Source organism: Halichoerus grypus, chromosome 2, assembly GCF_964656455.1.
Source record: "Halichoerus grypus chromosome 2, mHalGry1.hap1.1, whole genome shotgun sequence".
Taxonomy (NCBI): Eukaryota; Metazoa; Chordata; class Mammalia; order Carnivora; family Phocidae; genus Halichoerus; species Halichoerus grypus.
Genome location: NC_135713.1, coordinates 104,922,218 through 104,934,828, shown reverse-complemented (window position 1 = coordinate 104,934,828; position 12,611 = coordinate 104,922,218).

The window sequence follows — 12,611 nt, the reverse complement described above, 5'->3', positions numbered from 1 at the left end:
ACCCTTTATCTTTGATGAACATAGATTCAAAAGTCATCAACAAAATAGTAGCAAACCAAATTTAACAATATATTAAAAAAATCATTCACTAAAATCAGGTGGGATTTATTCCAGGATGGTAAGCCTGATTCGATATTCAAAAATCAATCAATATGATGTTATAATAACAAGAGTTTGGTACTGGCCCAAAAATATATACATACATCAATGGATAGGATGGAGAGCCCAGAAATAAAACCACATCTATATTGTCAATTAATCTACAGTAATGAAGGAAATGAACAATGCAAGTAAAGACAGTCTCTTCAAAAAATGGTGTTGGGAAAACTGGACAGCTATGTACAATAGAATGAAACTGGACCGTGTTCTTATACCATACATAAAAATAAACTCAAAGTGCACTAAAGACTGAAATGTGACACCAAAACCATAACACTTCTAATAGAAACATAGGAGTAATCTTTTGGACATCATCCTTAGCACCACATGTATGAATATGTCTCCTCAGGCAAGGGAAATAAAAGCAAAAATTAACTATTGGGACTACATCAAAATAAAAAGATTTTCCACAGCAAAGGAAACCATTGATACAATGGAAGGGCAACCTACTGAATGAGAGCAGATATTTGCAAAATGACAGATCTTATAGGGGTTAATATCCAAAGTACATACAAAAAGCTTTTACAACTCTATACCAAAAAATAGAATCTGATTAAAAAATGGGCTGAAGACTCAAACAGTCATTTTTCCAAAGAAGACACAGAGATGGCCAACAGGCACATGAAGAGGTACTCAATAGTACTAACCGTCAGGGAAATGCAAATCAAAACCACAATGCTATATCACTTCAAACCAGTCAGAATGACTAGTATCAAAAAGACAAGAAATAACAAGTATTGGTCAGGAGTTGGGGAAAAGGGTACCTTTGTGCACTGTTGTCGGGAATGTAAATCGGCATAACACTATGGAGAAAAGTATGGAGATTCCTCCAAAAATTAAAAATAGAAATACCTTATGACCCAGTAATTCCAATATTGTGTATTGACCCAAAGAAAACAAAAACACTAATTCAAAAAGATACATGCATCCCTATGTTTATTGTGGCTTTATTTACTGTAGCCAAGATAGGAAAACAAATCAAGTGTCCATCAATAGAAGAATGGATAAAGAAGATGTGGCGCGCGCACACAACACACACACACACACACACACACACACACACACACACAATGGAATACTGCTTAGCCAGAGGGGAAAAAAAGGAAGAATAAAGAATGAGATCTTGCTATGTGTGACAACATAAATGGACCTAGAGGATATTATGCTAAGTGAAGTCAGACACAGAAAGATAAATACCATATGATTTCACTGATATGTAGAATCTAAAAAACAAACAAAAAACCAGACTCTTAAATACAGAAAACAAACTGGTATTTTCCAGATGGAAGGTAGATGAGAAGGTGGGCAAAACAGATTAAGGTAAAACTTCCAGTTTAAAATAATTAAGTCACAGAGATGAAAAGTACAGCATAGGGAATACAGTCCATCATATTGTAACGACACTGTATGGCAGATGGTGACTAACCTAATAGTGGTGAGCCCTGAGTAATGTATAGAATTGTCGAATTAGTATATTGTACACCTGAAACTAATACAACACTGTATGCAATTATGCGCCAATAAATTTTTTTAAAGGGTAAATTGGTTATTCCACTGAAGTAATTATTTTTAGATGATATTTTTCTCATCTACTGAGCTGTCTCCACCAGATAATCACATTCTACCATCACTAAAATCACCCATACCCCTTGAAACTCACCACTGTAATATGAATCCAGGGGTTCAAGTTGATCATGGCACTTATCCAGATGTCCTATCAACTATATAGGTCCTGGGAAGCTGGGTTTACAGGTCAAGCCTGATTGTTTGATGAAGGTAACTACTCTCCTGTTATAAATTTGAATAAATGATATGGACGGAATACAGATACGTGACAGAGTACCTATTGTATAGGTAATCGCGGTTCACCTGTGACTGTATTTCCCTATTGAACAGATCTTGAATCCAGGACAAACAGCACTCCTGTCCAGTCCTTCTGCATGTATGATCGGGTCAGCCTCTAAGTCCCAGTAGCTTGTACAATTTAGCCCTTAGTTCCATCAGTCTGTATTCCGTGTTGTGAGGGTCACTACTGCATTTGGGTTAAGGGTGTGGACTCTAAAGCTAGTAATCTACATTTAAATCATAAATTGCCACTTGCCAGCTTCTTCCCTTAGCAAGCAACCCAACTTCTCAGAGCCTCAATTTTCTCTTACTGACAATGAAATAATAGTGTTGCTGTGGGATTGTTTGAGACGATTCATGTGAAATATTTAGAATCTTCCCTCCACACACAGGAAGCATTCAATATGTGTTAGTTATTTTTACTGATCTCCACTCATGTCATATATGATACGAAACTGCATTTATTTGAAGTACTTCACTACAGACAATTGGCTATTATATATGCATGTGAAAACCACACTCTAGGAGCATTTATTCATCCTCATCAGGAATTCAGCAGAGAAGGAACTAGCCACATCCCTCCAACAGCTACTATATACACTTCAGTTACCTCTTTTTCTGGTCATCATCATCAGTTAGCTCACTAGCACAATATGTTACAATTACAACTCTACTGGAGAAATTTTGTTCATTAACAAAGTGGTCATTAGGGATGAAATCTCACTGGTGATCTTCAAGATGTGTAGATTGACTGAAAAATTTTAGGACTAATCCCAGACTTTGCTTTAACAGGGGTAAGAATAGAACAAACACTGCACCCTTCACCTATACCTTTAAGCATGACATCTTAGGCTTGATTCTTAAATATTTATTTTCCACCACTGATCCAGAGGTTTCTTAATGGCCTGACTTAGTAAGTTTAGCATGATCTAACAATGGAATATTGTCACATATGCCATAAGTACATCTTCTATGCAAATTATTTTCTTAGAAACTGAAACTTCACCAAATTTTTTAAAACATCATATACTTTATTGATGACACATGTTGGCATCATATATTTGATTGATAATACATGTTGGTGTCTCTGGCCAAATTTGTTCTGAGATTTGCTTTTATTATAGCCTGGGAATTACCTTTACTTATTTCACACTGTTGACCCCTATCAATAGTTACCCAAAGAACCCACTGCTTGCATATACAACATAGTGTTTTGGCTAGTTTATAACAGTATGCCTCCCTAAGTCAACTAGATTATAAATTCTTTGAGAACATAAGCCAAAACTTAACTAGCATTCATTTATTCAATAAATACTTGTTGACAACCTAATAATTACAAAGTATGGTTATGGGCAGTGGGGATCTTCAGATGACTAAATTAAGGGCTTTATTCTCAATAAGCTTACAATTTGGTGAACTCTTTTTTTCTTTATAGTTTTTCTTACAATAAGTTGTATAAAACACATTCCTGGCACTAATCAGTTAATAGAGAGTTGAAAGATAATTTCTAGCAGGAAAATTACTTCCTAAAACATATTACCCCTTTCTCCCTCTAAGTTAAGGGGAGCTCCTTGGAAATTTTCCTAGTAGATATTCAAACATGTTTGTCATCAACTAAAACTCACCAAAATAAAATTGTTTTGTGTAAAACTGCTCTGTCATCAGCTAACTAGCCTCATTGGCCTTGCTTTGATGAAAGATTCATGCAAGGGAACTCACTTAGTTGTCTGTGAAACAGTTTCCACCAACATAAAATAACACAGTTTCCTGTATTTTTCCCCTCTAAATTGGATTTTTATATTTACTTTCTACCTAAGGCCTTTCTGTCAGAATAAAATAGCTTTTCTTGTAAAAGCAAAATGTTTTATGCTGATCCCATAATTCTTAAGTGCTGTGAAGTAGAAATGGAGAGTTAAGGCAAAGTTTAACTGTAGCTTATTATTTTTTTTTTTTAATTTTTCATGTAATCTAGTATACAGGGTAACCCTCTGGCAGAGTTGCTCAGTGGATATCAGCTTTTGGTTGACCCCCCATTTTATGATCTGCCTCTTGGGGCCCTGACTTCTTCCCAGTGTGCTCTGTGATACATAATAATTGACCTGAGTGACAAATCATTCATCAGTTTTCTTCTTCCTCCTTCTCATTAAGATGTAACCTCAGCAGAGTCATTTCCATATGATAGGTGACAAGGGGTGGTAATATTTTAAATGAGAACATCCTCAGTGATGCATCAGCTAGCTCATTATTTGGTCTTCCTTGGTAGCAAAATGTTTTAATTCCCTTACAATGGCCTGTTACTCTAGGAAACCTCTCTCAGCTAGAGAATGTCTAGTATTTTAGCAAAGAAGCAAAGTATTTTCATGTCAACGGGGACTTTTTTTTTTTTTTAACACCATAACAAAATCTACCCATCTTGCCTGCACGCATGGATATAAAAAGTTATGTGGTTTGAGCTCATGGAAATAGCAGATACTTGATTAAGGAGAACTCAAAATTCTATTTTCAGTTAAAGTCATTTAACAAATGGGAAAATCGTATTCTAAATGAACTAAAATTAAGTTGTCTTTGGAAGCAGTAGTAGCGTCAGATCAGTGGGTTAATTACGGATTGTCCTGATGACACCTAGTGATAAAAGCTGATGTAATGGCGCCCATTAGGACTTATATGATGGGGATAGTCAAGACACAGTTATAACTGAAGTAATATATCAAAATCAAAGAGCCTAAGTCTTTGAAAAGCCGTAGTCATAAATTACATCGCAGATGGCTTCCAGAGGGCTTTGTGCACTGACCACTGAGTAAAACAGCAAAGCCTCTTTCATTTGACTGGGGTCTAATATATCTAATTTGATTTTAATTTAGGTATCTTAGGTTTGATTCTCGCAGGAGCATGTAAGAGACAAGAAAAATCAAGTGCAATTATTTGATTTAGGAGGTACAACCTCTACCTAAGGGATACACGAGACAAGCAATAAACGATCAGTTATTAAGCTACCACAGTATGCTGTGCAAGTCTGGGAACTGTGTAAAAACCACATGCCTCAGAATTTTTCTGCCCCAAGGACCAGGAAATTAGTATATTTATATGGCAATTTCTGAGAGTTGCTGCTTGGGGGTATCTGAAGAGGCATTAATCCGTTGGCACTTCCCCCTTGCTCTAGAGGTGGGAAGGAGGCCTTTTGAAATTCCAAGAAAAGTTCTCCAGCACAGAGATACTGTGTGGCCATGGGAGGTTGGCTAGACTACCATGGAAGAGTAAAGTCTGAAACATGGGTGGGACACTGACAGCACCTCTTCCATTAGAGAAGTTAAGATTTCCTTTACCTTTAATCTAGGACCATGAAGAAGTCAGTAGGTAATACTATCTGGCCAATTGGAAATTATTTTTCTAGTATGTAACAGGAAGCCTAACAATGCACAAATTCGGTAAGCAATCCAGATCTTCTTCAGTGGCCTAATGACATCATCAAGGACCCAGGCTTTTTCCATCCTTCTCTACTATGCCTAATATAGTAGCCTTTAGTCCTCATCCATCTAGAAATTACATGGTTTCAGGACAGCTGCTCCAAAATTAAGATCAAAGGAAGGAAGAGGAGAAAGAGGGGAAGGAGCAGAACAGCCAAACCACTTACTTTTATACCCTATATCTTTAATCAGAAAACAATCTTTACCAAAAGACATTCAACAAAATTCCAATAACCCTTGCAACTACTGAGTCACAGGGCCAACCTTACCTGCAAAAACAAGAGTATGGCTGTATCCATCATGTTCAGTGTAGGGAATAAAAATCTTTGTAAATATTTTAGCAGAAAGGGTTTAGTACAAGAATTACAAAAATCACAGGAAAGACCAGAGGAGTTCTAATCTGAACCCCAGTGATTCCTAAAACTGATCAGCTGAATTTATACATGAAAGCTATGGGTGACTGCAGTCCCAAAACTGGGGACAGATGAAGATATTAATGCTAACTACTGAGTGTAGTAAGACTCACCAGAGGTGTGATCCAGTGATTGGAAGGCAGAACCAGAGGACCAAGCCTGCTGGGAACACAGCACACAGGCCAGAGCACTGCAATAAACAAAACAGAAAACATGTATCCAAGTGAGTAATTGTTACTCACAGCACTTGCTACAAAGGAGTCTCCAGATCACAGAAATTAAAACAAGACAACTTGAACTGAGTAGACTAAACCATGACAGCTCTTCTATGGTTCAACACATCGCATTTCTATAAATATCAAGGTTCTGTAAGCCAAGGAAAAGTTGGAAGCAATGACGATTAGAAAACCAATCGACAATACTGGCCTCAGCCCTCCCTCCAGGGCTGTCATGAGGGTTTTAGTTATCACTTAAGGTGGTAAAGATGCTACTCTAAGTCCCAAATTTCCACTTCATCGAAGTACTTCTATAAAGATTCCATTCTTCTTTGGCTTAGTTCAAGGTTTACAGTCATAGGTCTCTGGCCAATCCTTGATAATGAATATAAGGAAGAATGGCAACAAGAGAAGGCTAATAAAGCAATGAGGGGTGATCAATTAAATTTCTCCCTAGACTTAGGAGTTTTCAAATACAAAACAGGTCATAGCACTGATGATCATTTTTGTTCTTATTCCAATGGGTGTAATCATATCATAGGTAAATTTTATCTTGGAATGCAAATCCACAATCATTTTTAACTAAACTTGCTCAAAGTCTAAAATAAAATACAATATATATTAAAATATGATACTGAAGCATTCACAGAGGCATTACATGTTGAATATTATTCCTTCTGATGCATCTTGGGCAAATGGTAGCAGTTGCTAAAATGTAGTTGCTTCTTACAGAGGAAAAGAGGAAAGCTCATGCTGTTTCCGTTGTAATTTCCAGTCAGACAGCTCAATATAACTATCTTACTGTAAAGCACTGAAATGTTGCCTATAGACTCAGTGAAAATGACACAATAGTTTTGAAAGTGAACAACATTAAGAGGTTATGAAAACCTCACTTTATTCTGGTTGTAACAAGACCAAGAGTCTGGTTACACACAAAAAGAAAAGCTTTTATAAGATACATTTCTCCCTCTCAGAATAAGAGATTAAGAGGTTTGTTTTACTCCATAACAATAGAACATTAAGGCTCAAATAACATTTGAAATGTAATGAAAATATGAGGATTTAGGGTAAATGATACTTACATAAGATGGAATTACTATGTATTCTGTAAGATTGCCTTGAACCATTAGTAAGTTCACTCAGGGTTCAACTTTGAAGTTTTCAGGGACATAAAAAACATATTACAAAATAATAATTTGGAGTTTAAATGCAAGTACCAAGTAGAGAATACTATGAATTTTCTATAAATGGATTGTTAATTCCCATGATGCCACTAAAACAGTGAAAAAAAAATCAAGACACTCAACCATAAAGGCATCATCCTTTTAATGTATCAAAGCAGATAGGGAAAGGAATAAGAGGAGAGTTGTCTATTGTGGAATCACAAGGAGCTTGGAATGATGGGTCAGTAAAGGAATTTAGTACGCATTTCTGTAGGCACCGAAGTTACAATCCCCTCTTTCAGTATATCTTCAGGAGATTTTGGTTTAGATACCAAGTTTGGAGTGAATCCTTTTTAATGTGAACTCTTAATGAGGCAGTCCTCTTTTCTACATTTTATACTGAAATGGGAACTACAATAATTAATATATAATATAATAGTATTAATTTTTCTGTATGAGCAATGCCAGGAAGAGCCTGGTGATGCTTGGGCATTTGGACATATCACACTGAAAAACTTTCCAAGCTTATTGACTCAAACGATGTCATTTTATACTTTATCACCTTATTGTACTTTGTGAAGTATGTAACATCTTTAGACCCATTTAAAAAATCTGGAATTTGAAATACGAAGAAAATTAACTTGGGTAAGATGACAGATCTAGTAATATTAGGAAATGTAGACTGAGCCTCAGATGTCTGACTCCAGAGCCTAAGTTCTCAGCTCCCTGACTATACCGCATACACATATATGTGCATTTCAAGTTCTGTTTAGAGGCATGGAGATAAAGCTATTCCTGAGGTACTGGTCTCTTGACAATAATGTGGAACATCAATTTTACAATTTTTACAACTGGATTGAACCAAGTTTTTCAAATAAAAACAGTAGAGATAAATATATGGATAATGAGGAGGGTTTCGAGTAATGTATCTTTTTTGCTGCTACTCTCTTGGCTACCATAGCTACATGCAATTATACTCACTCTTTGTTGGTCTACTACATTTAGAAAATGATGGCCTGATTTCTTATGTGCTTTACAGCAATCAAATAAACAGTAAATACAAAAGACAGCATAGAACCTAGAAGCTGGTTCCTTTTATTTCTATCTCCCCACCTGCTAGTTGATCCTTATAACAATCTGCATGGACCTTCAAAGAAACCTGATTCTGACATCTTTTTAAAATGGCTGTGAGCCAGAATTCATCACTACCAACATATCTCTCTTCACCCATTCCCAGTATTTGATCTCTCAGACATTACTGCTGACCTGGAATAAAGTTCCCAAGCATTGCAGTTCAGACTTAAAATTGCGTTGAGGGGAGAAAACTACCCTTCCTTATCAAGTCTCTACTGTAAGACTCCAACTTCCCCATTTTGAAGAGCTTGGCTTCTGAGCTTACATTCCGTTCTTAAGCTCTTAGTTATAATTTCCTAAGATCAAACCCAGTGCACTAGGATTTGCCTGACCAGACTGATGAGGAACCAGTTATAGGCCGGCCAGAATTTTGGCTAACAAGTAGGTTCTGTGTCAGTGTTACCTTGCCAAAGTGGGAAGTTAAACAATCAAAACAAAAATAAAGTCTAAGTAATGGGAAGAAAAGGAAAGCACACTGTCAAGCCAGGACTGGAGAAGAGCTTGGACAAATAGGAAAAAGTAAAGTCCTGAATTGCATATAGAGGAGACATCATTTAGAGTCTTTCTCAGAAACCTGGAGAGGTAGCATTGAGAAGGCTTACCTAAGTTTCTAATATGTCTTTGGCTTGCTACAGAACACAAATAATTACCTTTTTAACCATCCCTCCTACACCTCCCTGCAATGTAGCTCTAATTTTAATGTAAGCATCATTGCTACTTGAGATTGTGGTAGTCACTGATTTACAACACTTTCACAACCTACTTATTGCTTTGATCTCGATCTTCCCTACTGTGTTGGATGTTTTACTTTTTGTTGATTTTAGCACCATTTACTTTTATTAGTTTTAATATTTGTCACCAAGAGTAATGACTCAAACATTCAATTACTCTTTGCTTGGCTGAGTCACTCCAATTTTCCATTTCATTGATCTTTTAAATAAATTTATTTCAAGAATCTAACCTTAAGAAACAGTTTGTGAGAATGAACCATAAGAAGAATACCTATCTTAAAAAGGATTTTCAAACATTATTATAAGAGAAATAGTGAAATGAAATAACCTTGCAATTTTGACCATAAAGTAGCAGACAACGTCTCATAATTTTAAAAATGAAAGAGTGTAATAATGACACAGTTGGAATATAAGTCAGCAATCAAATATTCCAAAGCCTTCAAGTGCTTTATTTTCCTACAAGTTAACTTGATGGCTTTATATGAAACAATGGATTAATTAATAAAAGAAAAACTAAAGATTCAGCCCATAAGCAATATGATATGGGAATAAAAATAAAGGAATTAGCTGACAAAATATTACTGAGAAACAATCCACTAACCTTCTACTGGGTAAATTGTTTGACATTATGAATAGCCCTTGGAAGCCTTTAATTGCTAAGCCAAATGTTTTCACAATTAGGGCCTGGTCTATCTTTGACCTCTGTAATACATTACATTCAACAAAAGGCTTAAGGTATTAATGAATTAAAATATTATTTTAAAGTGAAGTTGTATGATTATGCTCAAGATTTGTGATGTTCAAGAATATCCATTAAAAGATTAACATGACAAAGTACCCAGAGGAATTTTTATTTCTACCATTTATCCTAGAAAGTCTCTTCAAATTTATAAAGCTTAAATCCTAGAAACTGCTTCTTAAAATCAGATTCAAGAAATAGGGTTTAATGAGAAATCCTACAAACAGATTTCAGAGTAAAGATGGTGGTCTAAAAATACAGCTTGGTCTTCTACCCATTAATGTCACTAAAATAATTATCATTTAAAAAACATTAAGTCCACAAGAAGAGAGAAAATAAAAAAACACAGAAAAACTTTAAGAGGGAAAGCAGATAAATGGTAGTATTTGAAAGCAGACACAACAAATGTGCATTTTTAACCAGCAGTGACGAACTTCCAAATGATAGTACTTCTGAAAATGAAGGTATATATCAGGCTAATAATATGTGGAGGATTGAGTAATGATTCTTCTAAACTAGGTAACTGAAGCACCCATTCCCTCACCAAGGACACAGAGAGGGCTATATAATGGGAGGCCCCAGGTGCATTGGGGTGCAAGATGATTTAGCAACCATTTGCTTACTGAGTGTGGAAACCCCTCAACACCCTGATTTTCCATGTCCCTCAAAATGACAGTAGCCAAGGCTACCCTCTCAGATGGCCAGAAAATTTTCCTCTTGTGAATGGACCAGGTAAAGATGAAAGAAGTAAACATACATCAGGAGGTCCCTTAAGTATAATGACACAAAGTGATAATGCTTTAACACTAAAACCTGCACATGACATTCCCTACCCATATGCATAGTGTTTCCAATAAGCTTATTTTTCCACTTTTAAGTATGAATAACCAAAGATCATTAGCAGAAAAAAGCTCTAACTTGAAAATTAGTAAATAAGCAAGAAAGCAATGGAGATAATAATATTAAGAGGAAATGAGGAATCATGTCTGCGAAAATGGCACATTAGGTAGTTCCAAGAGTTCATAACGCCACAGAAACACTGAAAAATGTCAAAATTGTCGGAATAAACTGTCCAAAGTCTACAAAATAGTCAAAGATTTAGAGCCACTCAACAAATGCTGAGTCAAGAAAAAACTAACTTGAAAATGATAGGAAGCCTTTATAGCCTTTTCATTCATCCATGTCCCTTCCCCTTCACTGGCCAGGACAGTGTTCTCCACTCCCAGGGTCAAACCCCAGTCCGAAGTCCAGAGAGAGCAGAACAGCTCTTACTCTGCAAAAACTTGTCTGTCTGCTTTGACCTGTTTGGAGCCTACATGAGGGACTGATTGAAGGCCGTTGCCTTTGTTTTGCTTGAGACAGAATTTTCTTTCTGACTGACTTATTCCATTTAGCATTATACTCTCTAGCTAGGGGAGGTGAGGGAATGGGTGAAATAGGCAATGAGGATTAAGGAACACACTTGTTGCGATGAGCATTGGGTGATGTATGGAAGTGTTGAATTACTATATTGTACACCTGAAACTAATATAACGTATGTTAACTAACTGGAATTGAAAACAAAATAAAAGGAAAGAACTCTTTCAGACAGAGGCTGTGGCTATGCAGAGGGCATTCTGTGAAAATACTGCAAGGTACACCAACAACCTGCTGTTGCTTGAGGCAAGAGAATCAAGTGGAAGCAAGCAATAAGATGTACTGAAAGTCTGGGAGGGAAAGCTGGGGAGAGTTTCTTTGGGAAATGAGGTCAGCAGAAAGTACACACATACAGAGGAATTTAGAAAGACAAACAAATTTTAAGGGCAGGATGCATGTTCAGAAAAGACCTAAGGAAAAAACCTCAAGCATTCACCTCTGGCTGATTCTAGGCTCAGCAGGAGAAGGAAATGAAAGCTACATCAGAGCTGTGAGTAGTCTGGCTATGTGTTACAGACAGACCTGAACACAGAGCCAATCTGTAAACCCCAGATGAACCCCCCCTTTCCCTTCCTCACCCCCTCCCTCCTTTCTTCCTTCCTTTCTTATTTTGGACCACAAACTAAAGAAATAGGGACTTCAAAGTTCCCACGTGACAGAAACTACAGATTTCATAAAAGTAGTTCAGAAAGTGACTAAACAACTACAACACACAGCCAACTACAAAAACAAACCCCAAGGAGAAGCAATGTCTGTTCCAGAATCACCACAGGGTCATGCTCAAAATTTCTAGTTTTAAAACCAAGCAGGCAAAGCAACAAGAAAGTAGGTAAATTCACAAGAGAAATTAATAGAAACTCTCTTTTCTATCATATCCAAAAAAATCATTGCGGAGCTTTCCCTCTATGCTTTCTTATGGGAGTTTTATAGTTTGGGGTGTTATGTTTAAGTCTTTAATCCATTTTCAGTTGATTTTTGTGTATGGTGTAAGGTTAGGATCTAATTCCATTCTCTTGCAGGTGGTTATCCAAATTTCTCAACACCACTTTTGAAGAGACTCTCCTTTCCCCACTGTGTATTCTCGGCACCTTTGTTGAATGGTATGGTTGTATACGCATGGATTTCTGTGGGCTCTCTATTCTGTTCCACTGGTCCATGTGTTTGTTTTTATGCTTGTACAATACTGTTTTTATTACTATAGCTTTGCAATGTAGTTTGAAATCAAGAAGTGTGATGCCTCCAACTTTGTTATTCTTGCTCAAGACTATTTGGCTATTTGTGGTCCCACGCAAATTTTAGAATCGTTTTTTTCTATTTTTGTTAAAAATGTTT